The sequence below is a fragment of the Taudactylus pleione genome, unplaced genomic scaffold (genome assembly GCF_031769625.1).
Source record: "Taudactylus pleione unplaced genomic scaffold, aTauple2 ptg000381l, whole genome shotgun sequence".
Lineage (NCBI taxonomy): Eukaryota > Metazoa > Chordata > Amphibia > Anura > Myobatrachidae > Taudactylus > Taudactylus pleione.
Window position 1 is genome coordinate 6,352,945 of NW_028284782.1, and position 25,359 is coordinate 6,378,303.

Here is a 25,359-nt window from a genome sequence, read left to right on the forward strand (position 1 = left end):
CAAGAGACGCAGACAAAGAAGCAAGGACACCCTCTTCAGTCTAAGGACTAGCTGAACCAGCAGCCGGATATCCCAAGCTTTGTCATCCGGAAGGAAAATCCTGTGTAATACCGTATACCGGATCATCCCCATAAACTGGAGTCTCTGGCCGGACTGAGATTGGATTTCTTGAAATTGATTATCCAACCGTTAGTATTAAAGTCTAATATGACAGAGAAGTGTAAGAGATTCTGATGGAACCTTGATTAACAGGTCGTCCAAATAAGGATTAATGTTCACTCCTGACGACCGAAGTGTGCACCGGTCTTGGAAGTATTCCAAAACCAGGTCAATACATAGAGCAAGCTCTTCTTCCATCTTCCTGTTCAAACAATCCATTTACTATATGGCACCCAGACAGGGGCCGTATGAGATATTAAACTGATAAGAACAGATACTACCTTTGATCTTCGCCAAAAGGCCGAGAAGCGATCTTGCAAGGTTGTAAAATGCAGGAAGTGCGGTTCCCCAATGGGGACATGGAAATAAGCGAACATCCAAGGAAATTAGGAACCCCTCTGGTTCCAAGCTCGCAATGACAGACTGAAGTGACTCCCTATTGAAACTATACATCATCAGATACAGTTAAGGATCTCAGGGTTAAGATGGGCCTGTCTGATTCATCCGACCTGGGCACCACAAAGAGGTTTGAGTAAAACCCCCCACATCGTTGATGCACTGGAACCGGAACTAGCCCCGTCTAACTTTGTAGAGACTGGATACCGTCCCGCAGAATCCTGGCCCTGTGTGAATGTCTGTTAGCGAGCTCTCACTGCAGGAGATCCAAAGTGGGATGGAAGACAGTCATGCCACCTGTTTCTTAGCTAGATTCTATTCCTGTCACCATGCAGCTGTATGTGGGCAATCTCTACCTCTGTCACCCCTTGCTTGCGTGGGAGCAACTTGGCTCTACCACGAAAGGGCAGTGGCGCATGAAAAGAATGAAATGAGGGCCCAGTGTAAGTTCTCCTGGGAGAACCAGAGAGCTCTGCGGGCAGAAATAGCAGAAGCGGATATGCGAGTACTGATCTGATTGATCTCCCTGGAAGCCTCGCCCAGGAACACTGCAGACTTACGGATGTGTTCTGCTTGTAGACGTAACTCAGAGCTCCTCCCCCTCTGGACTATAATCATCTGCCCAGCAAGTTGCAGCTTTGTTAACCCAGGCGCTAACAATTGTAGGCCTAAATTGAGCTACCGCTGCAGTATAAATAGATTGTAAGTTGTTTCCAACTTCCAATCAGGAAAGCCCTTAAGTAACGTAGTCCCGGAACAGGAAGTGTAGTTTTCTTAAAAAGACGAGAAACAGACGCCTAAACATGAGGCAGTGTTTCCCACTTTTCCAACCTCAGTGATGGAAATAGCCGGATGGGCAACGACGCCTCCTATCCGTCCGTTTTCAGGCCACTGAAAACTGTTCCTGAAGCTGCGGGAATGGAAAAAAAAAAAAAAATAGCCGACCGCTTTTGTCGGTTTTCAAATGTATAAGGTAGATTAAAGAGCTGCCTAATCGCCAGAATCATGGGTTCCACCACCGTAGAGGTGGATTGTAAGTCTTTAGGTGCAGTACCATCCAAAAGTTCTTCCAATTCACCTTTCGTATCATATGTGAGGAGTTCCTCGTCCGACTACTCTGGCTGAAGTACGTTCGTAAGAGGATGTTTTTCAATAGGTTTCTGGTAGGAAGTGGAAGGTATAGTAGCAGCGGCACCTATAACCAGTACCAGGCTGTGTAGAGATTTGTTAACCCTGCTATCCAGGGAGGTTGAGACCTATGAGCCTTAGCCAACTCTGACGATAAGTCCGCCATAACTCCTAGCATGTCAGCGGCCCATGGAGGAGTAGGTGAGGCAGAGATAGCCGCGGTAGGGTCTATTACTAAAGTGGGGAGAACATACAAACTCCACACTGATACAGCCATGGTCTGGAACCGCACCCACAACCCCAGCACTGTGAGGCAGCATTATAATTGAAAACATTTTTTTTCAGTAGGTTTCTCTCACTTGAGCTTAATGAGGAGCCAGGCTTAGTTTGTTAGTACATTTAGAACAAACAAACATCTACTGTGAAGCCTTGAGTCTGCCTCATTTATACACACACTGTACACACATACAGATAGTAACATCGTGGATAAAACAGAAGGCTAATGTTGGGAACAGGGGAGGTTCACAGATTAGATCCCCCTGCTCAGTGCTCACTATACACTCAGTTGCTTGAAGCAGGAGCCGTCTGTATAATCAACTGCACCCTACCTATAAGGGAGAGATGCAGGCAATAAATAACTCCGGCAGACACGCTGTTTGTGACAGCTCTGTGCCGCTTAGATCAGAGAGAGAGAGTGTGTGCTGCTCCTCTCTGGTTCAGCTCCAAGGGAGAGATGCAGGCATTAAATCATTACACCAGCAGACACGCTGTTTGTAACAGCTCTGTGCCTCTTAGAACAGATAGGGGCCCTCATTCAGAGCCGTACGCAAACAGCAGTACGCTCGTTGCGTTCCGATGTTGACTAACCGCGCCTGCGTCGGTGTAACACTGCGCATGTGCGTACGGCAGATTGCGAGCTTTTTTGGTCTCATTCGTCAAATAGCGTACAGGAAGTGACATGTCAAATGTGATTGACAGAACAGGGCGTTTTTGGGTGTTGACGGGGGTGGAGATGGAAAAACGCAGGCATGGCGAGGCGTTTTTGGGGCGTACATACATTAGCAGATGCGAGCGTAAAATGTGTACGGACCGACTCATACGTCACGGGATGATCCTCTTTCCCTTCAAAATGCTCGCACAGCTTAGGGTCTGGATTACTCGACCACATTGGCGATGGCCTTCTCCTCCATCCCGGCACTCCACGATGTTGCTGCGATTAATCGCGGGTGGTCAGAACAGCAATTAGTGTTGGATTGAAAACCGGCTTGGTATGTGTTTTGAAAGCAGTTTTTTGTGTTAGCACAAAAGCGTACGCAGGTGGAAATCATAGCTGCTAATGTGATGATTACACAATCAATTTACGTACATTTGTGGTTGTTTCTTTTGGGCTCAATTTGTTGGTTAGGGCCTATTGTAACAATAATGTCATCATGTTTTTTTGGTTTTTACCTTTTTCTTTTGGCCTGTTGAATTTGCATAGTTATGTTAAATTTGAAACGTTCCTTAAAGAGCCCTTTTTTTTTTGGGCATGTAAAATGTGGTTTTTGCCAGTTTGTGCCTTTTCGCCCAGGATTAAATGTAATCCATTTTGACAATAATGTGAGAATACAATGTCAGTTTTTTACTTTATTTTTATTGCTCAAACAAAAAAACAAAAAAAAAAACAATTTGTGGCAAAGTTTTTTTGCAGGGTTCATTCCCAAAGTTACAATAATTGGGCCAACATAAAAGATTTATGAAATGTAGAACACAAAATTAAAAACAATTCACAAGAAAGGAGAGGGAAGTTTTGACCAGAAAGGAATATGAGCCAAGCACAGAAGGAGTGTGGGAAAAGTCGCCATTGCTGTCACCGTTTTTTCACCCGTTTGGTTTGGCTGGGGGAGGGAGGGCGCCAGACCGGGTCCGGGATGTCATCGGGCTTGCCTGTCCAGAGGCAGATGTTGTGGCCTCTGGACTAGGCACAGGGCTAGGCACATTTGGAGGATTGGCTGATGTTGTGCCAGAGGTGGAGGATCCTGATGTTCCGGCAGGAAGGGAGGTCGGCTCCACCATGTGCTGGCGAACGAGCTGCTCCAGGGCATTGGCGATGCGGATGTTGGCCCTGGTATTTTCCGCCAGGGCCTGACCAATGGTCACGTTGGCCGCAGCATTTTGCTCCAGGGCCTCAGCCACCCGTAGCAGACTGGCGTCCATCCTCTGCTGAATCTCCGTATGGAAATCCGATTTGAAATTGAGTTCTGTGAGGAGGGCCACTGCCTGCGAGGGGGATTGCCCTGGACTGGCTTCTGCAGGGTCCTCAGCCGGATGTACTGGTTCCTCCCCTGCAGAGCCAGCAGAAATTCGGCGGCCAAGGCTCCCCTCTGGAGCAGACTCATCCGCCTGTGTCTCTGTTAGGAAAAATGAGAAAAGACTCTCATTAGAATCTACATATTGGCCCAATAACATTTCAGAGTTGGTGACATCACAAGATTTACCTGGGACAACATGAGGAGCCACAAAGTCTGGCATGTCCGTATCCATGTTGGACACGCCAAACACCTCCACAGGCTGCACACACCCCTGTGCCAGCTCTTCTAAATCCGTCAACTCCAATGACACAGGGGTGGGACCCCCACCTGTCCCCCTTGCATGCCTAGCCCTGTCCGCGAGTTTTTGCTTTAGGCGATATTTGAAGTCGCCCCATCTGTGGGATAAAATGGGAACCATTATCCTTTTGTTTAAAATGGGGTTTGTTTATAGGGGGGGCAAGTGTTTACTTACCGCCGTTTGACATCCCGGGCTAGACGGACATAATCACCCACCCTATTGACAGCAACGGCTACCTCTTCCCACATTCTCTACTTCTGGCTTGTACTCATATTACTGTCTGCCTGTGGCAGGATGTCCACACACTTCTGAATCAAAACCTCCATCTCCTTTCTTGTGAAATGTGGCTGCCTTTTCTTTTTGGCAGCTTTGGTCGGAATACTGGGCCCAGCAGCCTCTTCCATGTCATCCTCCTCACCTATTTGTGTAAATATGCAGATTTCTCAAATTCACAACTTGCCCAATCTTATGTTTCAAATTAATCATTGAGACAAAATGCATGAAAGACTTACCGCCTGACTCTTGTCCATTGTTTCCCTGGTCTGTAGCCATGTCTGAGGTCCAAACAAGAAATACACCAGAATTTAAATGTTGTTTCGTGACGTATTTATACATGCGTCCTTATTTTGCGGCCGCATCATTGATTGTGCGTTCCTATGATCCCTCCTTAATTTGTGCGGGAAACTAAACACTATTTATGGCTTGGTGTGTCTCGAGTCGAGGTGGCGTTTTTGGATTGTTGGAGGTTACCTTGGTTGGAGTTTCTTGTTTGCGGATTAAGGAGTTGGCGTTTGGAGTTTATTTTGTTTGCTAGATTTGCGTTTTTATTTTCCGTTCGCTTTTTTTTGGGATTTTTTTTTGGCCTCGCTTCTTGATTTGGTAAGTTTTGTGAAGTCTAACTTTGGTTCAATTGGTGTCTCCTTTTGTTTGTTATTGTTCTTAATTTATTGATCCATAATTTCATCTCTTTTAGGTTTTTTTTTTATTTCGGACCCAAAGACCTTTTGATTGGGAATCTTATATATTTGCTCTTGGTAAGTCTATTTTTTAACTTGTATTTGCGAACTAATTAGCGCATTTTTCTCTGTTTATTAACTTGTATTTGCGAACTAATTAGCGCATTTTTCTCTGTTTGTATAGTGACTTGTATTGGCGAACTAATTAGCGCATTTTTCTATGTTTGTTTATTAACTTGTATTTGCGAACTAATTAGCGCATTTTTCTCTGTTTGTATAGTGACTTGTATTGGCGAACTAATTAGCGCATTTTTCTATGTTTGTTTTTTAACTTGTATTGGCGAACTAATTCGCGCATTTTTAAATGCTTATTCATCCTGTAAAATTGTTTGTGGTTGCCCTTTAGCATTTTTGGCTTACATTTGACCCCATTTTGATGTACTGTGTGCAATGTTGTTTTGCTCTTTGGCCAAATGTGTGTTTTGCCTATTTTATGTTTTGTCTAGCACCAAATTTAGAAACATAAATGCACAGACTAAACTTTTACAAATTAATATTGGGATTATTTTCAGTTTTGACGTATCATGACAATACCCCGGCATGTAAGCAGCAATGGATGGTATCATCAAGCTAAGTTGTTTTAATTTTCTTTTGGGGTGGGTCCAAAGCCTTACATTCAAATCTTGCCATTTCAGGTTGATCTTGGGCGGATTGTTCTGGCCATGCTCCCGGAAGCCGACCAACCTCAATCTCGTCCCAGGCGTAGGCATCATAGGCGTGCAAGGCCCCAGATATTTCGAACACGTGTCACCCTTTTTGGAATGCCCGATGATGAGGTTTTAAGACGCTACCGTCTACCTCCCAAAATCATCATAGACACTCTCTCATTAATAGAGAGTGATCTTGAGCGGCAAATTGACAGTCCAACAGCAATACCACTACTTACGCAATTTATGGTGGTGTTACATTTCTGTGCCTCAGGATCGTTTCAAACAACGGTGGGAATAGTGGCGGGCATCTCACAATCCTCCTTTTCCCGGATCCTGAGGGCAGTGATGGAGGCACTTTTCAAGCACCTCCATCATTTTATTAAAATGCCTTTGGATATGGGTGCCCTTAGTGTGGCCAAGGCCAATTTTTACCAAATAGCTTTCTTCCCACACATCATAGGGGTTGTGGATGGTACTCACATACCACTTCAGCCTCCAGCACGGCTGGAGGCAATATTTCGCAACCGTAAACACTATCACTCCCTGAATGTAATGGTGGTATGTGATGCCTCCCTCCAGATCCTGTCCCTGAATGCAAAATTACCAGGAAGTGCACATGACTCCTTCGTCATCCGGCAATCAGGGATATGGCACAAATTAAACAACCTACAAGCTGGTGATGCGTGGCTTCTGGGTAAGTGGAGACCTTTAGTACATAACAATGTTAAGCTTGATACACAGTGATCCTGATGTTGTCTATTCTTTATCACAGGAGACAGTGGATACCCTTGCATGCCCTGGCTGCTCACTCCTTATTTGGCTCCCACACCAGGCCCACAAAGTGAGTTTAATACCGCACTTACAGCCACCAGGCAAGTGGTGGAGCGCTGTATCGGCCTTTTAAAAGGCCGATTCAGATGCCTCCACCGCTCTGGTGGCGAGCTCATGTATTTGCCGGATATGGTTTCGAAAATTGTGGTCCTGTGTGGGATATTTTACAACATCGCCATAAGGAGTGGTGTCCCAATGCAGCCAGAGGATGCCTTACCTGAGGATGGCCCCCCCGAGGTTGGTCGGAGGTCAGTATGTGGGGGGGCCATACGCGATGATGTGGTGGCCCGATATTTTAGGTAATTATTGACCAAACAACAGTGTGTATACCCAATGTGTTACGGTTTTTTGGCGTTCATCTTTTTTTATATTAATTCTTGCACCATCTTGTTTGTTTGCATAATCTTTGCCACTCCCACGATGACTACTTCCTGCTACCCTTCAAAAACCTTTATGTGGAAACTTCTGGAATATATTATGACACCCATATTGCAACGCCATATTTTTGAAATCATGTGGGCATGGACCTTCGTCAACCAGTTCTTGATTTGTTGTGTGTTTGTTTCCTGTTTTTGGTATGTGGTGTATTTCTGATTATCACTGTGTGTTTTGTTTGTGAGTGACCACTTTGTTTTTTGATTTCTGTTGTGAAAAAATATTTGGAGAGTGTAATTTGTTTCCTTTTTTGGCACGTTAGAAGCAAGTGTAAACAAACTCCCAAACGTTAATTTTACCTAAGGGGTAACCCAGTAATGAAGCAAGTGGAGCTAAAATGTAATATGTTTTCGGGGTACTAACCAACACACCAAGGAATCCTGTACAATCAGTTGCCTTCGTAAGATTGGCCTAAGCAGATTGGCCACCAAATAGGAACCTGTAAAATGTTGTAAACTATCATGTTGTCCACCCCAAAAAAGGAAAATGACATTGGTACTGGGAGGTGTTTCTTGTGCCTGTTTGCCTTCAAAATACAACACACAATCTGTAGTGAGATTCTTTGGCAATCCTTGCTTGAAGAGTCTACTTATGTCAGTGTAAAGAATCTTGGATTTACTAAAAACGCATGAGACAGAGCGTGAATTAAAACTGATTTATTTGTAAACAATTTGAAAAAAAACACAAAAAACAACTAATTCCTAAGGAGGACCGCCAGATGGTCAAGGTCCTGCAGAAGCCCGGAGACTTGCTCCCGCATACGTGCCACACACTGACAGATTTCTGCCCGATGCCTCTGTTCCTCTGTGGGTGAGAAAAGTTTGGGGCTTAATACATCAATAATGAAGCAACATTAAAAAAAAACACAAAACAAGCAAACCAAAACTTAAAAGCTTGTGGCAAAAAAAAACATTACACGGATAAAACCCAGCACCCCAAAATGTCCTAGGCCAAAAATACAAGGTGTGATATGTGTATGGTGAAATCAGCAGGAACAGGTAAAGACAACCCCCAAAAATACCCTAAGGCGACAGAAAGCCAACAAAAATGGGGACGACACATGATTACATACAAACAGTTTGTGGTGCCCAAAACAAAAAAAAAAAACATACCGTTCGGCAAAACGCCAGAGCGAGAAGCCACTCCCTCGACCACCTCGGAGGTGGTTACATTCCCCAAACCTAGGGGCAGGGTGTTGGAAGAATCCTGGGAGGGGGTATTTGGAGGAGAGGCGGATGGAGGAGAGGGGGAATTGGGCTGGAGGGGAAGTAGACCAGAAATCTCGGCCACAGGGTCTGGGGAGGAGGGGGGAATTGAGGAATTGGGGGTTGGAGAGAGGGGCCGGGACCGGCGTCTTGTCTGCCGATGACGCCGTAGTCTTTGCTGTGCCCCTAAAAGATGTAAAAAATATTGTGGTTAGTTTCAACAGGAATCCAAATAAAAAAAATATATATATATAAGTACAATGACTAAATAGGACAGACATGAAAACATGCACATGCAGATATGACTACAATGACTAAATAGGACAGACATGAAAACATGCACATGCAGATATGACTACAATGACTAAATAGGACAGACATGAAAACATGCACATGCAGATATGACTACAATGACTAAATAGGACAGACATGAAAACATGCACATGCAGATATGACTACAATGACTAAATAGGACAGACATGAAAACATGCACATGCAGATATGACTACAATGACTAAATAGGACAGACATGAAAACATGCACATGCAGATATGACTACAATGACTAAATAGGACAGACATGAAAACATGCACATGCAGATATGACTACAATGACTAAATAGGACAGACATGAAAACATGCACATGCAGATATGACTAAATAGGACAGACATGAAAACATGCACACGCAGTTAGGGCCCACAAGATAAACTTGAAAACCACAGTCCATAAAACTTACTTTCCTCGATCTGCATGCGAAAGCATGCCAGCAAGCGGGGCGTACGCCGGTGCAGGTCCGACCACCTGCGCTCCAGCTGGCCAATATGTCGGCGTGAGCCGAAGGAGCGCAGGCGGCGACGTACCTCCGCATATGCGGAACGCTTTCTGCTATTTGAGATGGGTGGAGGCTGACTGGTGATCCGCCTGTCCATCACCTCCGTGAGCACCAGCATTTCGCGCCTGGTGAATGCGGCGGATCTCATGATGGCAATGGTGTATTTTTAGAAAAATATTTTTAATAAAGCACCAAAAAAAAATTTGATTGGCTAATGTATTTGGGAAATTAACAGGACCAATTCTATTGGTTAGTGTATGAGTCATGTGTTCGACAGGGCCACAAATCTCTTGAGAGTTATGATAGGCTTGATGCAGTGACATGCGTAAGCAAATTTAAATAAAGAAATGAACCACAGAAAATTTGCGGGGATCAAAACAAATAGAACAATAATTTAATTGGGGCTAACATGTCTTTTGAACAATAAAAGCGAATGTTTAAGCCGTACGTATTCTGCGAGTAAACACAAACACGGACAAGATTAAAGTTTATTGCATTGTGTTGAAAAAAAAAAAAACAATTAAGCTACTTGATATATTGATTGGCATGATACGATTGATGGAGGTAGGCCGAAAAAACGAGCAGGTAATCGGAATCTGACAGTCCCACTTCCGGTTTGTACTTGTGCGTGCGTTCCCTTCAAGCCATTTCGGGGATATACGTTCGCTATTTGGCACGCTCGTTAGTTAGAGGAGGGGTCGCCTGAGTTTGGGGCGGATTTTTAGCTGCGTACGAAAATACGAGCGAGTGCTTGAATTTAAATATTTTTTTACGTACGCCGAACGTACGTACGCCCACTTGCGAGTGGGTCTGAATCAGGGCCAGAGCCCGCACTGCTCCTCCCTGGGTTAGCTCCAAGGGAGAGATGCAGGCATTAAATAACCCGGCAGACACGCTGTATGTTACAGCTCTGTGCAGCTTATAACAGAGAGAGAGAAAGAGCGATACCCCGTGCTGTTGTAGCTCCACCCCCTTTTTCAAAGCCTCATGCTCCCAACATGACTTCTGCCATTACTCTATGTCAGCCCCGTTCGCACTGACCACGGGAGCTGAGAGTTGTGGCAGGGAGCAGCACTGAGCGCTATGTGTAACACAGCCTCACTGTAAAAGCGCTGGGCAGCGGGGTGGGAGCCAGGGGATGCGCAGGTACATACTCACTGCGCTCCCCTGGAGGTCTCTCTCTCGGCAGCTTGTCAGCACTCTCCTCCAGTGACACTATTGTGCCACAGCAGATCTTCTTGCTGAGAGATGTGCTGTTTTGGCGGTAAGGAGCTGTCAGTTGCTTTTAGCATAAGCACTGTGCACTCCTTCCTGATTGCTAAAGATCAGGTCGCCAGGTACCCGGACCCCACCTTTAGAGAGGTGGCGAAGGATACCGAATAAGTGTAAAAGATGCATTAAAAATAAATAACCTAAATAAAATAAAATCAAATGTATTGCTGGAGCACAGCATGTAGTGACCAGCTCCAAGGGCACATTTTCTAAACTGAGGGCTGATGGGGGATAGAGGGGGAGGAGCTTCACACTTCTGCATTATTTAAAGTGCCAGCTCCAGTTATCCACGCCTCTATACCCTAGCGTAAGCACCTCCAGTGTCCCCTAGTGGATGAAAGAGAAAGTATGCAATGTTTAAGTCTACCTGATGTACTAACTGGCAGGACTACCATCAGAAATTATGAGGCCCGAGACTGGCAGAATAGACAGGCCCCCCGTGTTTTTGCAACTCCAGCACTGTAGTGTCTTTCCAGTTCAAGCCAGCCCCATTTTGTCTCCCCAGCCAGCCCCATTCTCCCATTCTGTCTCCCCTGCCAGCACCCCCTTCTGTTTCCCTAGCTAGCCCCCCTTCTGTGTCCCCTGCCAGCCCCCCTTTTGTGTCTCCTGCCCAGCCCCCCTTCTGTTTCCCCAGCTAGCCCCCCTTCTGTGTCTCCCCTGCCAGCCACCCCTTGTTTCCCCACTTACCTCCCCTTCTGTGTCTCCCCTGACAGCCACCCCTTCTGTTTCCCCAGCTAGCCACCCCTTCTGTGATAAATGTCAATTATTAGAACTGTTCATGTATTCATAGGCACAAACTTCATATAGCGCCCCCTTCTGTCACTTTCCTGGTATGTCTGACCCTTGTCTCCAGCCTTAGCCATAGCCAGCATCCATTCTTAACCTACCTTCGTCTTGCTGCTCCTCAAGTTACAGCAACCCAGCTCCTCTCAGCAGCGCGGCGCGGCGTGACATCACACGCGCTGGCCGGGCCGAGTCTCCAAAGAAAATACTTTATTGCACGGCTCCAGGGGGCATCCAGCAACGAGTGGATTGTAAGTGGTGTGGATTATGGATGGGCAGCAGAATGGACTGCAGGCGGGTGGGCGGGCATTGTGATGGATTATTCAGCGAGGATGGATTGTGGACAGGCCCCCCTTTTCATCCGGGTCCGGGACTCCAGTCCCAGCAGTCCCCCCTGATGGTGGCCCTGCTAACTGGTGTAGGATCTTTGGGGCTGATTCACTACAGATCGCTTATGTGATTGCAGCTGCGATTACGCATGCAGATGTGCTGCGAAAATATGCTAATGTCTGCATTCGCAAAGCCAGCATAGAGATGCCCACTACTGCTATCTCAATACCTTGCTGTCCTGCGTATACATCAGTACCATCGAGTAACATCGGACCCTCACGCAGAATTACAGCAGGCCTGACCTTACTCAGAAATTGCAACTGTCGTCGCACGCAGTAAATTAGCCTGAAGTGGCTAATTTATGCACTCCCAAGAAATGGCATTCAAACGGACAGGGATGCATACGTTTTTCCAACCACGTCCCCGTCACCACCCCCAAATGATGATGACCCATCCCTTGATCTGCGATGGTTTTCTATCTGTGTACATGATCGCAGTGCGATCACAATGCTAACCTACACACGCGCACTGAGGTGCATACACATGCACAGTATGCACCATCGGGCGATCTGCTTACGCAGTTGCAATTGCTCCAACTATAAAATATTTTATTCTTCTATACCATAAAAATGGATGTACGTAACTGTAAAGCAATGCAGACTGAAGATAAACATAACCGAGTACAGGATTTTCTAACTGTGGCGTGCTGCAATGAGCTGTGATATTCTGCAAGGACACAGTTCTTGCCTTGTTGAATCTTATGAACCATGTGCTGTAATCAGTGTTGCACTGGGTTATGAAGAATCTATATGGGGAATAGAATTAAATTATAGTGAAGGGATGTGGCGCTCTGCCAGAGAGGTACTGTATAGCCAGCCAGTAAATGGTCATTACACAGAAGACGTAGCTAATGCAGTAATGTACTGCAGTATATTAAGAAAAAGTATTCCTTGCAATTATGGCCATCCTATATCATGCCATCCTGCATTGTTCACCATTAAATATAAGGCTTTTGGTCAGGGGTGTATTTATAATGGCTGCAGGGTGTGTCCAGGGGCACCCATACTTTTTTTATACTGACCTCTCCGAAGTCCCATGGAGTAGCGCTACACGAAATGCCTGGAAAATGGCAGCCGTGGCCATTTTCCCAGCGTTTTGCGCATGCGCAGTTGGAGAACACCGGTGACCTGTGCATTCTCAGTAGACGCCAGGCCAAGACTAGTGCCCGGAGTCTACTGCTGCCGTTAGTTCTTTGACGGCAGCCCGGGGAGAAAGGAGGGGTCCCCGGATGGGGAATGAACACGGGCCTCTTCCTCTCTTTATACGCCTCTGCTTTTGGTTCTTTGCTAAATCTGCCTATTTGTGCATGTGAATACCTGACTAGCAGTGCCTCAAAATCTCATTATTGTATGTGCTAATGGATGTTTGAGCTTGATTAATAAAATCCATGATGTATCAAAAATGTATTGTGCAGTTGCTTTAGTTGCTCAACAAAACTATACAAATCAGAAAGTTGTGCTTCCCGTCCATCCTCAGGTTCCGTTATGTGGTGTTGGTAAAACTTACACCTCTGTTTGTCCACTTCACATCTGATAAGCCACCACCCTGATTCAATCAACTTCAGCAGAAGAGAAGGTGAAAGGTAGGTGGTGAAGAAGGGAGAAGTGGAAGAAGAGAGATGCAGGAGAATGCTCAAGGTAAGAGGAAACTTATGGGAAAAGTGTGTATGGGAGAAGAATAAGTGAAAAAAGATGGTGGGGGCACAGATAGATTATAATAAGAGGAGTATAAGGATGGAATCGGTATGTAATACTGACGGCTGAATAGCCGAAAGCCCGATCATTCATAATCCCAACTGGGGCTGGTAAATACCTTAACTCTCCCCTTTCCCCCCTAAACCTAACCCTCCCTTGATGGTGCCTAACCCTAAGACTCCCAGGGTGGTGCCTAACCCAATACCCCCCGTGGGTGCCTAAACCTAACCCCCCTCCCCACACCCTAAACCTAACCATCCCGGGGGGGATGCCTAACCCTATCCTCCCCCCAGTGGTGCCTAACCCTGACCCCCCTCCCTGCAGCCTAACCCTAATACTCCCAGAGGGGTGCATAACCTTAAGTCCCCCGTGGGTGCCTAAACCTAACCCCCAGTGGCGTAAGTTCATCCCAGATGCCCGGAGGCAAGTTATAATTTGCTGTCCCCCCCTATCCGTCCCCCGGTCATAGCCGCTGACACTGTAATGTAGCAATTCGCATACAGACAGCTATTGATAGACGAAGGTGGCAGCTGATGGTCTGACATGGAGCTCTGTACTAGTGCATGGTGGCTCCTCAGGTGCTGGGAAGAGGTGCAATGTATTGGGCGGCCGTGATGGTACATAGTTACAGCCATAAGTGGGGTGAATATGTTGTGGACAATGGAGGAGGTGCCCCTTCAGAGCTGGAGCCCGGCGGCAGGCGCCTCCATTGTCTTCCATAGTTCTGCCCCTGCCCAGCGCTAACCTGTCCCCACTTACCTTTGTTTGGGATGCCGGCTGAGGATAAAGATAGGCAGTATTTTTTCAATGCCCATCTTTATTCCCGGGTCGGGCTTCTATTGCCGGGATTCCGCCGGCTGGCATCCCAGCCGCCGGTAATCTGACTGCATACCAAAAGGATATAGCAGACATGCATGGGAAGAAGGAAAGGAACAGGCACACACATAAAGAGGATACAGAGGTGCATATACACAAAGGGAAAGACAGAGGCACACATCAGGAGACAAAGAGAGGCACAGACAAAAAGGGAGAGACACTGATACAAGTGTGGTAACCTTGACTTAATATGGTAAGTAAAGAGTTTACCTTGTGTGTTGTGGTTCAATCTTCACTCGACTTACGGAGAGGTGAGAGTAATGGAAGCACATGAAGGGGTGACGAGGCAGCTTGTGGTTTTTATTTTGTGAACACAGGTTTATTAGAGAGTCAGCAGGGCACTTGCATAAATAACACACCTCACTCAATGAGGCAGCATTTGTATTGCATCAGTGGGAAAAACATCAATAATGAGATTACACATAAAAACAATGGCATTTGCACGGCACCATACGGATTGGTGTAATAATACTTCGGCAGTATGACCGTACAATGTAAGACAACTTTTACGTTACTATTCAAAGTTAAATTCAGTATTAAGCAAACATTCTTATCTCAAACGGTTGCACACTACAAGAAAACAATTCAGCAATGATGTCAGTACTAAACTAACCAACAATTTCAATGTCCAGATGACCTTAAACACAAAACACTGTATTCCTACCCATCTTTGCTGCTGCAGCTGGTGGAGCTCTTATAGATCAGTTTAAGTTGACCATGGTACTAGTCCCACTTAGTGTAACGTTTGTTAGTATTAAATCTGGGAGGGAAGAATCGCCAATGTGTATATGGAAGTCCTGTACACAGTACAGCAATTCAGCCACTGAATGTTAATTCCACTTTTCTCTCTATAGGCACATTCAATTCTCAGGCAATCAGAAGGTTATTCAATATTCCTAGACAACTGTTACTGTAAAGTGTCCCGCAGTTCTATCCCAGGTTGATGGGCTATATTATCTCCTTTAAGTAGTGTATTCCAGCTTTCAAGTATCAAAGAATCACTGTGCTGTGAAATAGGACAGTCTTGGTGTGATCCGGAAAACATGCAGGGTAAATAGTGGTAAGCTTGGTCAGTGAAGCAGATAACTCCTATGTAATGAAAGTGAAAGTAACACTGAGGTTCTGCTATTTGCAACAAGGTATGAGAAAGTCCACTAATACTGAGTGTCAGTGCAGCTCTGCCTGTGGTGCAATCTGTCTTCCACTCACCACTCCTGTAGTTACCTCTGGTGCAAGGCTATGTAACTTTTCCAGTGCTGGAGCTGTATGTCTATACTGCAGTTAATCGGTGGCCATCTTGTGGTTGGCAGTATGGCAACTCAAAGCAAGTGTTGCTGTTGGCCTGCGGCCATCTTGTGGTTGGCAGAAAAAGTTATAAATCGCAATAGGACAGTGCCTTCTCTTATAAGTAGTATAACTGAAATGAGGGTGTTTTGAAGTTACCCTATGATGGCTGCTGCTGTGGTATGGGGCAGGGAGGATGATTACCCTGTACTGCGTGTTGCCACTGTGGCTGTGTACCTCCACGAGCGGCTCTTGCTGCTGCGCTGGACGCCTTAATGGTGTGCTGCTCTTGGTCCCAACTTCCCACTGCTGTGGCTCACCTGACCCGGTCTATCTTCCGCGGGTCCCCGGCGTCCACGCTCCTTGCTTGGCTGCTCCACACTACACTAGAACTTTGCAGCTTGGCGGTCTCTGCCCGCTGTCCTCACGCTGCACGCCACACTTCTCCTCAGCTCCTGGCACGCCCTCTATAATTGACCCTCTTCTTCCCGGGCACCTGACCACACCCACCGCTTGAGAGACAGGACAGGCTCATCCAATCAGCACCAGCTGTCCCCTTGCTTCACACGTGCTGGGGAGATATGTATTAACTCCTTCCTTGCCCAAGGTGGTATTAACCCCTCACGGTCCTAGGGGTGTCCGTTTCATGTGTTTCACATCCCTCCATACTGAAATGATGCGTGTCCTCACGCTTGGTCCAATAATAAAGGGAAACAGAAAAAAGGATAATTCCCAAATAACAGACAGAGTATTGGCATCTGCAAGTCACAAATCCTGGGCATCAATGAACATAGGATGAAAAGATCATGACCCTGAGTACGCCTAACCATTAACTATCACACTAGCACAAATGTACACATAAATACAACATATCAATGTCAAACAGATTAGTGCAATCAGGAAAATATAAACAGTAATAAAGGTGCCTCTACCGACCTCTCTATTGTCTGTAACGTGTGGGCAGTATTCCTTGGATGCTCCTGGTCGAGCGTCTCACCTCACCAATTTCAGGGACGTCTGCAATGACTTCCTCAACCAAAGGTGGATGCCTCATTTCTGGGGTTGGGGAACCAGCCACGACAGGCCAATACATACTCAGGACAAGACTCAATGGGTCATTTAGTATCGACAACTGGTCTCGGGTTCGGTGTGATGGTGGAGAATAAGGTAGTAATTCTGGAGCTCTGGGTTGGTTAGGGCACAATTTGAGTTGATCCCACAATTTGAGTTGATCCCGGTGTACAACTTTCGGTTGACCACCTTCTACCTTATCAATCTGGTACACGGCTATCTCAGTGTTGGGTATGCCGGTAACTACATATGGATCAGGCTCCCATTGGGAATCCAATTTGCTGTGCCGCCGATTATTTCGCCTTAGCACGACATCTCCTACGGTTAATGGTCTGGCATGTGCAGTCGCATCGTATCGATCCTTTTGTCGATCACGGACAGCATCCATACGTTGGTCCACAAGAGCTCGAGCAGTCTGTAATCTACGCTGGTGTTCTACGACCCAATCCCCTTGGAAGCAAGAATCTGTGGCATCATCCGAAGCCAGGCCTAAGTGAACGTCAGTGGGTAGTTTCTCAGATCGTCTGAAAAGCAGATAATATGGCGTGTATCCTGTGGAGTTGTGCACAGTGTTGTTGTAGACAAAGATCGATTTTCGCAGGGGGCACCACCAACTGCTCAATCAACAGATGTGTCTTTGGATCTGTGCTCTGTCGTAGCAATAGGTCTCTTCGCAACCTCAAACGGTCCTTTTGCCGCCACAATTGGATTAGGTCCGGGTTGCAGCTTGTCTCTGAATTCGGGTCAACCCCTGACGAGATGCCAGCAACTGTTTCACCCTTTTTAAGGTTGGGCTTGCGTCCTGCCAGACAGTCCAATCTCCTTCCATCTCAACGCCCTGAACTTCCTGCACTCTCGCGGGGATGGGAACCATAGCATTTTGTTCCGGTGCTCTTCTTTTCAAACTGAAGTTGGGAGTTTCAATCTGCTCCCACCTGTCTATTCCTTCCAATTCACTTTCGCCCGTCTGTAGCCGGGCGAGTGCAACGGCATTCGCGTTACTTCGCTCACTTCTGTATACTACTTTGAACTGGTAGTTGACCAGTCTGGAGGACCACCTTTGTTCCAAAGCTCCTAGAGGGGTGGTGGCTTGATGAGCCAGTGGGTTACAGTCCGTATAAGTTACAAACAGTGTTGCCGCTAGATAGTCTCTGAATTTTTCTGTCACTGCCCACACCAAGGCAAGAAACTCGAGTTTGTAGGCGCTGTAATTGGCGTTGTTCCGTTCGGTGGGACGTAGACTGCGACTAGCGTAAGCGATCACACGCTCTTGATTTTCCTGAACTTGGGCAAGTACAGCTCCCAACCCTTGCTTGCTGGCATCCGTGTACAGCCGGAATGGGTGGTTGTAATCTGGGTAGGCCAGCACAGGGGCCTCTGTCAGGACTTTCTTCAGCAGGTCGAAGGCTGTCTGTCGTTCAGTCGTCCACTCTATGGGAATTCATTTGTTATACTTATCCTTAGGGATCCCTCGTAGAATTTCTAATAGAGGGGCGGCGACTTTGGCAAAGTTCTTCACAAACCGTCGATAATATCCTACAAATCCAAGGAACAGTCGGACATCTTTGACTATCGACGGGATGGGCCATTCCAATACCGCTTTCACGTTTTCGGGGTCTGGGGTCACACCCTCAGGGCTTACAATGTGACCTAAGTACTGAACTCGGGGCTTCAGCAGGTGGCACTTGGATGGCTTCAGCTTCAGGCCGATTCTAGTCAGCTGTTGGAAAACCTCCCGTAAGTGTTGCAGATGGTCAGAGTAGGTTTTTGAAAAGATGATAATGTCATCCAAATATAGGAGAACCACATCGAAATTCCTATGGCCTAGACAATGCTCCATCACGCGTTGGAAGGTGGCGGGAGCATTGCATAAGCCAAATGGCATACGGTTGAATTCATAGAGCCCCATTGGTGTGACGAAGGCGGTCTTCTCCTTGTCCTCTTCCTTCATCTGAACCTGGCAGTAGCCGCTGGTCAAATCTAGGGTTGAGAAATATTTGGCAGATTTAAGCGCCGTCAGAGACTCCTCAATTCGGGGTAGAGGATAGGCATCCTTATGTGTGATGGCATTCAGCTTCCTGTAGTTTACACAGAATCTTAGCTGGCCATCCTTTTTGCAAACTAACACCAATGGGGCCGCCCATGGGCTGTGACTCTCTCTGATGATGCCATTGCTCTTCATGTCCTCCAACAGTTGCCGTACGGGCTGATATAGCGCTGGTGCCAATGGGCGATGCCACTCCTTTATGGGTGGGGCATCCCCTGTCAGGATACGATGATATATCTACTTCACAATACCCAGATCTGTAGGGCTATGGCTGAAAGTCTCAGCATTATTCTTCACAACCTGGAGGATGCCGGCCTTATGGTCTCTCGGTGTGCTGCCATCCCCTACCTGAATCTCTGTCCACCATTCATCTTCCTGCTCATCAGCTGTACTACTCTCCGTGGTTACTTGACACTGATTAACTCGTAGGGATGGATATACAACATCTTGAAATGAGGTCAACAATAATTGGGCCAGTGGCTGGCGTCGATACAACTTGATTCCATAATTATGGGGATTTAAGATTCGCACTGGGACTCGACCGTTCTCCACAGTGACTAGGGTACTGGCTACTACCGCCTCCTGGCGAGCGGACGCTAAACAGGGTTCAATTAAGGCCTCATAGCTTCTGCGAGCTGGTCCGCATCGCGCCTTGCCCCAGAGGATGGTCTCTGAATTGGGTTGCAATTTGATGGGCTTACTATCCATTAGTCTAACCTTTCCAATCTCTCCCTCACTATGGGCGAACCTCTGATGACCTTGAAGCACCCTGATAGTTTTCTGTATGATTCTTTGTTCCCCGGTGACCAACTGAGACAATTCACTCCTTAGTGTGGCCAAAAGATCCTCCGGACATTGCTGTAAGATGTTCATTCCTAGAATCACAGGTGCTACTTTAGCTTCACTGCTCTCAGTGATCATACATCCCTGTAGTGGAAGGTGGGTTTCTCCGATCTGCATATTAGCCTCCCAGTACCCCACGCAGGATATCCCCAGTCCGTTACTAGCAATTAGTTGCAGCCATGAGGGAGATGGCATCAGCAACTGCCCCTCCTTCCAATAGCATTGAAAAGCAGGTAGCTGTATGGTGGTGATTTGGGATCCTGTGTCTAACATGGCCAAAACTTCCACGCCGTTTATGACAATTGGGATTGTTGGACACGTCCCGACATACCGGGGCCACCACTCTTCAGGATTCAGGTCTACTCCTCCTGTTCTCCCCGAGGCTTGACCCCCACCCTCGGGGTGTTGCAGTTTAATGTCTCCTCTTGCCTGCAGTGTCTCTCCACGTGACCTGCCTTCTGGCACCACCTGCAGATGGGACGGCCTTGAGCATCAAACCAATCTGTTGATCTTCTCCCTTGTCCCAGTGGTGGTTCCCACCAGTCATCAGCCTCTCGACCGCCACCGCGGCTCTTCATAATCCGCCGGTTGGGATTGAGCTAGGCTGTGCACCTCTCTACGTATCTCTGCCATTCCCAATGTCATTTCTTCCATCTGTTTCCTCAACAGTTGTATTGGGTCAGGGGATGGCAGCTGCAACCCATGGCAGGCGGGGTTGGCTTCTTTGGGTGCCCGACATGCATTCCGTAAGCCAGCTTCTGCCAAGTAGGACTGACTTGGTAATTCTGGGAATTCTGTATTATGCTCTTCGACCGTGACCAACATTTTGATAGCCGCTTCTTTAAAGTCTAGGAAGGTATGCGTCGGAAGTTGTAGTCGCAGTTGAGCTCGTGTTCCTTCTCTGTTAGCTCCTTCTATCAATTGGGTGACCAAGATCTCATCCGGGCTCCTGACTTCTTCCTGATCGACAGCCTGGATTGCCCTCAAGGCCTCCTGCAGGGTGAGGGCGTAGTCGCGCAGACTCTCCCCAGGTTTTTGTTTACATGCATATAACCTCATTTTCAAGGTGGATAAGGTATGGGCATCAAAAGTGGTCACCAGTCGTTTAAGGACTTGTTCTACGTTCTGTTTTTCTCTGGCGGGCCAGGACGTCACTTCCCTGAGTGCCGAATTCTTCAATTGCCCAATGAGTATCTTGACCTGCCGCTGATCACTTAGCGGGTACAAACGGAACATAGAGGTCATCTTCCTTTTAAACTCGGTGAGAGTGCTTCCTTCTGTGCCATGGTCTTCACCAGAATACGTGGGGAGCCATGGGTCTCAGAAGTAATAGGGGAGCATGATAGGATTGATCTGTGCCACAGGTGGGTTGATCGGTGCTCCTGCGCCAGCAGGCGGTACTGCCTGAGCTGGTGGATCGGTCGACATGGCTCTTCTATACTTCCAACCTTCTCACTTTTGAATCCTGTTCGTGACGCCAGTTGTGGTAACCTTGACTTAATATGATAAGTAAAGAGTTTACCTTGTGTGTTGTGGTTCAATCTTCACCGATTTACGGAGAGTTGAGAGTAATGGAAGCACATGAAGGGGTGACGAGGCAGCTTGTAGTTTTTATTTTGTGAACACAGGTTTATTAGAGAGTCGGCAGGGCACTTGCATAAATAACACACCTCACTCAATGAGGCAGCCTTTGTATTGCATCAGTGGGAAAAACATCAATAATGAGATTACACATAAAAACAATGGCATTTGCACGGCACCTTACGGATTGGTGTAATAATACTTCGGCAGTATGACCGTACAATGTAAGACAACTTTTACGTTACTATTCAAAGTTAAATTCAGTATTAAGCATACATTCTTATCTTAAACGGTTGCACACTACAAGAAAACAATTCAGCAATGATGTCAGTACTAAACTAACCAACAATTTCAATGTCCAGATGACCTTAAACACAAAACACTGTATTCCTACCCGTCTTTGCTGCTGCAGCTGGTGGAGCTCTTATAGATCAGTTTAAGTTGACCATGGTACTAGTCCCACTTAGTGTAACGTTTGTTAGTATTAAATCTGGGAGGGAAGAATCGCCAATGTGTATATGGAAGTCCTGTACACAGTACAGCAATTCAGCCACTAAATGTTAATTCCACTTTTCTCTCTATAGGCACATTCAATTCTCAGGCAATCAGAAGGTTATTCAATATTCCTAGACAACTGTTACTGTAAAGTGTCCCGCAGTTCTATCCCAGGTTGATGGGCTATATTATCTCCTTTAAGTAGTGTATTCCAGCTTTCAAGTATCAAAGAATCACTGTGCTGTGAAATAGGACAGTCTTGGTGTGATCCGGAAAACATGCAGGGTAAATAGTGGTAAGCTTGGTCAGTGAAGCAGATAACTCCTATGTAATGAAAGTGAAAGTAACACTGAGGTTCTGCTATTTGCAACAAGGTATGAGAAAGTCCACTAATACTGAGTGTCAGTGCAGCTCTGCCTGTGGTGCAATCTGTCTTCCACTCACCACTCCTGTAGTTACCTCTGGTGCAAGGCTATGTAACTTTTCCAGTGCTGGAGCTGTATGTCTATACTGCAGTTAATCGGTGGCCATCTTGTGGTTGGCAGCATGGCAACTCAAAACAAGTGTTGCTGTTGGCCTGCGACCATCTTGTGGTTGGCAGAAAAAGTTATAAATTGCAATAGGACAGTGCCTTCTCTTATAAGTAGTATAACTGAAATGAGGGTGCTTTGAAGTTACCCTATGATGGCTGCTGCTGTGGTATGGGGCAGGGAGGATGATTACCCTGTACTGCATGTTGCCACTGTGGCTGTGTACCTCCACGAGCGGCTCTTGCTGCTGCGCTGGACGCCTTAATGGTGTGCTGCTCTTGGTCCCAACTTCCCACTGCTGTGGCTCACCTGACCTGGTCTATCTTCCCCGGCGTCCTCGCTCCCTGCTCGGCTGCTCCACACTGCACTAGAGCTTTGCAGCTTGGCGGTCTCTGCCCGCTGTCCTCGCGCTGCACGCCACACTTCTCCTCAGCTCCTGGCACGCCCTCTATAATTGACCCTCTTCGCGGGCACCTGACCACACCCACCGCTTAAGAGACAGGACAGGCTCATCCAATCAGCACCAGCTGTCCCCTTGCTTCACACGTGCTGGGGAGATATGTATTAACTCCTTCCTTGCCCAAGGTGGTATTAACTCCCTCACGGTCCTAGAGGTGTCCGTTTCATGGGTGTCACATCAGCAGGGCAAGAGGCTGGCATAGACAGAGGTAGTAATGAACTTACATAGACAGGAGAAGGAGAGAGTGATACCCTGAAGTTGCAAGGTATCACTTAAAGACCTGTCCCATTCAGAGATAATATGTTAACGTCACAGACTATTACTTTACAGGTGATTCTAAGGACAATAATTTCGTGGTCAGTGAGATCTCACTCAAAATAAGTAATTTTGGAAAAGAGAATAAAGGTCAGTTCCATTGTAAACAAAACTGATTTAAAAACAAAAGAGCAGTTGAAGGGGTGACAGTTGGAGCCGTTAAGAGAGGAGAGCTGGGTGATGACTTTGAGCAAAGCGGAACAGACATACCTCTATATACATATCAGCGCTGCAACATTATTATCTAACTCCTAGTTATGTAGACACTTTAAGGGTCTAAACGTGCACACTAAGGTTCAGATGTGACCCGTATTACCAGTTTTCAAGTAATTCTTCATCAGATTTCATAATGTTCAGGCCACTGGTATTTCAGTATAATGTCCCTTCATTACTTAAAGGGGCATCTGTAGGGGATGCAGTCAGGAAGCCGACGGTCGAAATGCCGACAGGGGACTAATGACAGGCATCGAAATGCCAATGCCTATCAATATCCCTAAGGCGGGAGCCTGACGCCTGGCATACCGAATGAAGGTAAGCCGGGCATCGGGCGCAGACAGCCGCGGGGGGAGGGTTAGTTTTCAGGACTCCTGGGGGGACTTAGGGTTCAATACCCCCCCAGGAGGGTTAGGCTAGGGGAAGGGGGGTTAGGGTTAGGCACCCCCCAGGAAGTTTAGGTTTAGGCTGCGGGGAAGGGCGGTGAGGTTTAGGCACTTATAGGGGGGAGGTTAGGGTTAGGCACCCCTAAGGGAGGGTTAGGGGGGAGATAGGGTTAGGTATAGTAACTACACCTAACCCTATCGGGATTTTCAGTCCTTCCGGTCTTCTGGTGTCGGGAATTTGAACCTATACCCGGCGGTCATTCATACCGATCCCATCTGTAGAATGCTAGCAGAATGCGAATGCATATTATATTACATGGATGTGAATATCGAGTTTTCGTGTAAGGTTGACTTTGTCTTAAAGAAAAATCCTGTCGTTTTTTTAGTAACATTCTGTGAGATATATAATAGGTTTATATATCCATTTCAGCTTGTTTTTCAATTAGCAATAAAGCTGCCAGTAATTGTGAGACTAAATTTAATTTATTGTGAACTTAAAATACATGTAAATATATTTCCATTTATTACAACCATCTTCCTGCCATATTTCAGTTCTCAGCTGGGGTCAGTTAAATTAAATAATTAGAGTTATGGTAGATCTACCTTGATAGTGCTGCCAAATCCGAGACTATGCGTGCAGAAGAGATAGCGAGGAAAAAAAGCATCTTTGCTGTCAACCATTTCAAATCCACAGAATCCAGGGGTTCAAATGGGGGAGCTTGTAACCCCTTAAAACCCAATGACAAATCCCACGGTGCTACAAGTGGAACAAAAGGAGGCTGAACTCGCAGAACTCCCTGAATAAAAATTCTAATATATGGTAATGAGGCAATCTTCCTCTAGAATCAGACTGACAGTGCAGAAACTTGCACTTTCAAAGTGGCCAGGCAAAGACCCTTGATCTAAACCCGCCTGGAGAAAAGCCAGAATCCTGGAAATCCTAAACACCATAGGATCACACTTTCTATGTGAACACCACTGACCAAAAGAATGCCAAACCTTGTAATAGATGCGGGCAGAAGCAGGCTTTCATACCCTAAGCATCATCTGAATTACAGAATTGGAAAAAAACTTTTGCTCTTAAGATGGAAGATTCAAGAGCCACGCCATCAAAGCCAGACGAGGTAAATTCGGATGCCGGTAGGGACCCTGCATTAACAGATCCTGCCATAGAGCAAGAGGATACGGACTGGCCATAAATAGATTCTGTATGTCGGTGAACCAGTGACGTCTGGGCCAAGCCGGAGCCACCATTATTACTGTTCCATCTTCCTGCTTGAATTTCCTGAGAACTCTTGGGAGGAGGGAAATCGGAGGAAAGAGATACACCAGCTTGAAGTCCTATCCTACTGCCAGTGCTTCCACAAAGGCTTATGGGTCTCTGAACCTGGACCCAGACCTGTATCTGGGGACCTTGTGGTTGTGATGTGATGCCATGAGATCTGTTTCTGGTAGAACCCACTTGTTTACCAGGAGCTGAAACACTCCTAGATGGAGAGACCACTCCATACGCATGTATGTCTTGGCGATTTTAGAAGTCTGCTTCCCAATTGAGTGCTCCCGGTATGAATATTGTCGAGATGCCCAAATCAGAATCTTTGTCACTTCTTTCATTGCTACATAACTTCTCGTGCCTCCCTGATAATTGAGGTAGGCAACTGTAGTCGCGTTGTCAGACTGGATCTGGACTGGCCTACCCTGAAGCAGGTCCTGTGCCCTGACAAGTGCTTGGTATACTGCTCGCAGTTCCAGACTGTTTATGGGCAGATGACTTTCTTGATTTGTCCATCTTCCCTGAACGGTGTGATGACCAGTCACTGCCCCCAATCCGCAAAGACTGGCATCCATGGTGAGAAGCACCCAGTTTGGAATCCATA

General features: G+C 46.6%; 1 non-coding gene across 1 annotated transcript; it reads right to left on the reverse strand.

The window, feature by feature from the left end:
- Positions 1-290: 290 nt before the first annotated feature.
- On the reverse strand, positions 291-472 carry LOC148507850 (U2 spliceosomal RNA). Its single transcript, XR_015869664.1, has one exon. It is a non-coding gene; the product is annotated as a U2 spliceosomal RNA (small nuclear RNA).
- Positions 473-25,359: the final 24,887 nt, after the last annotated feature.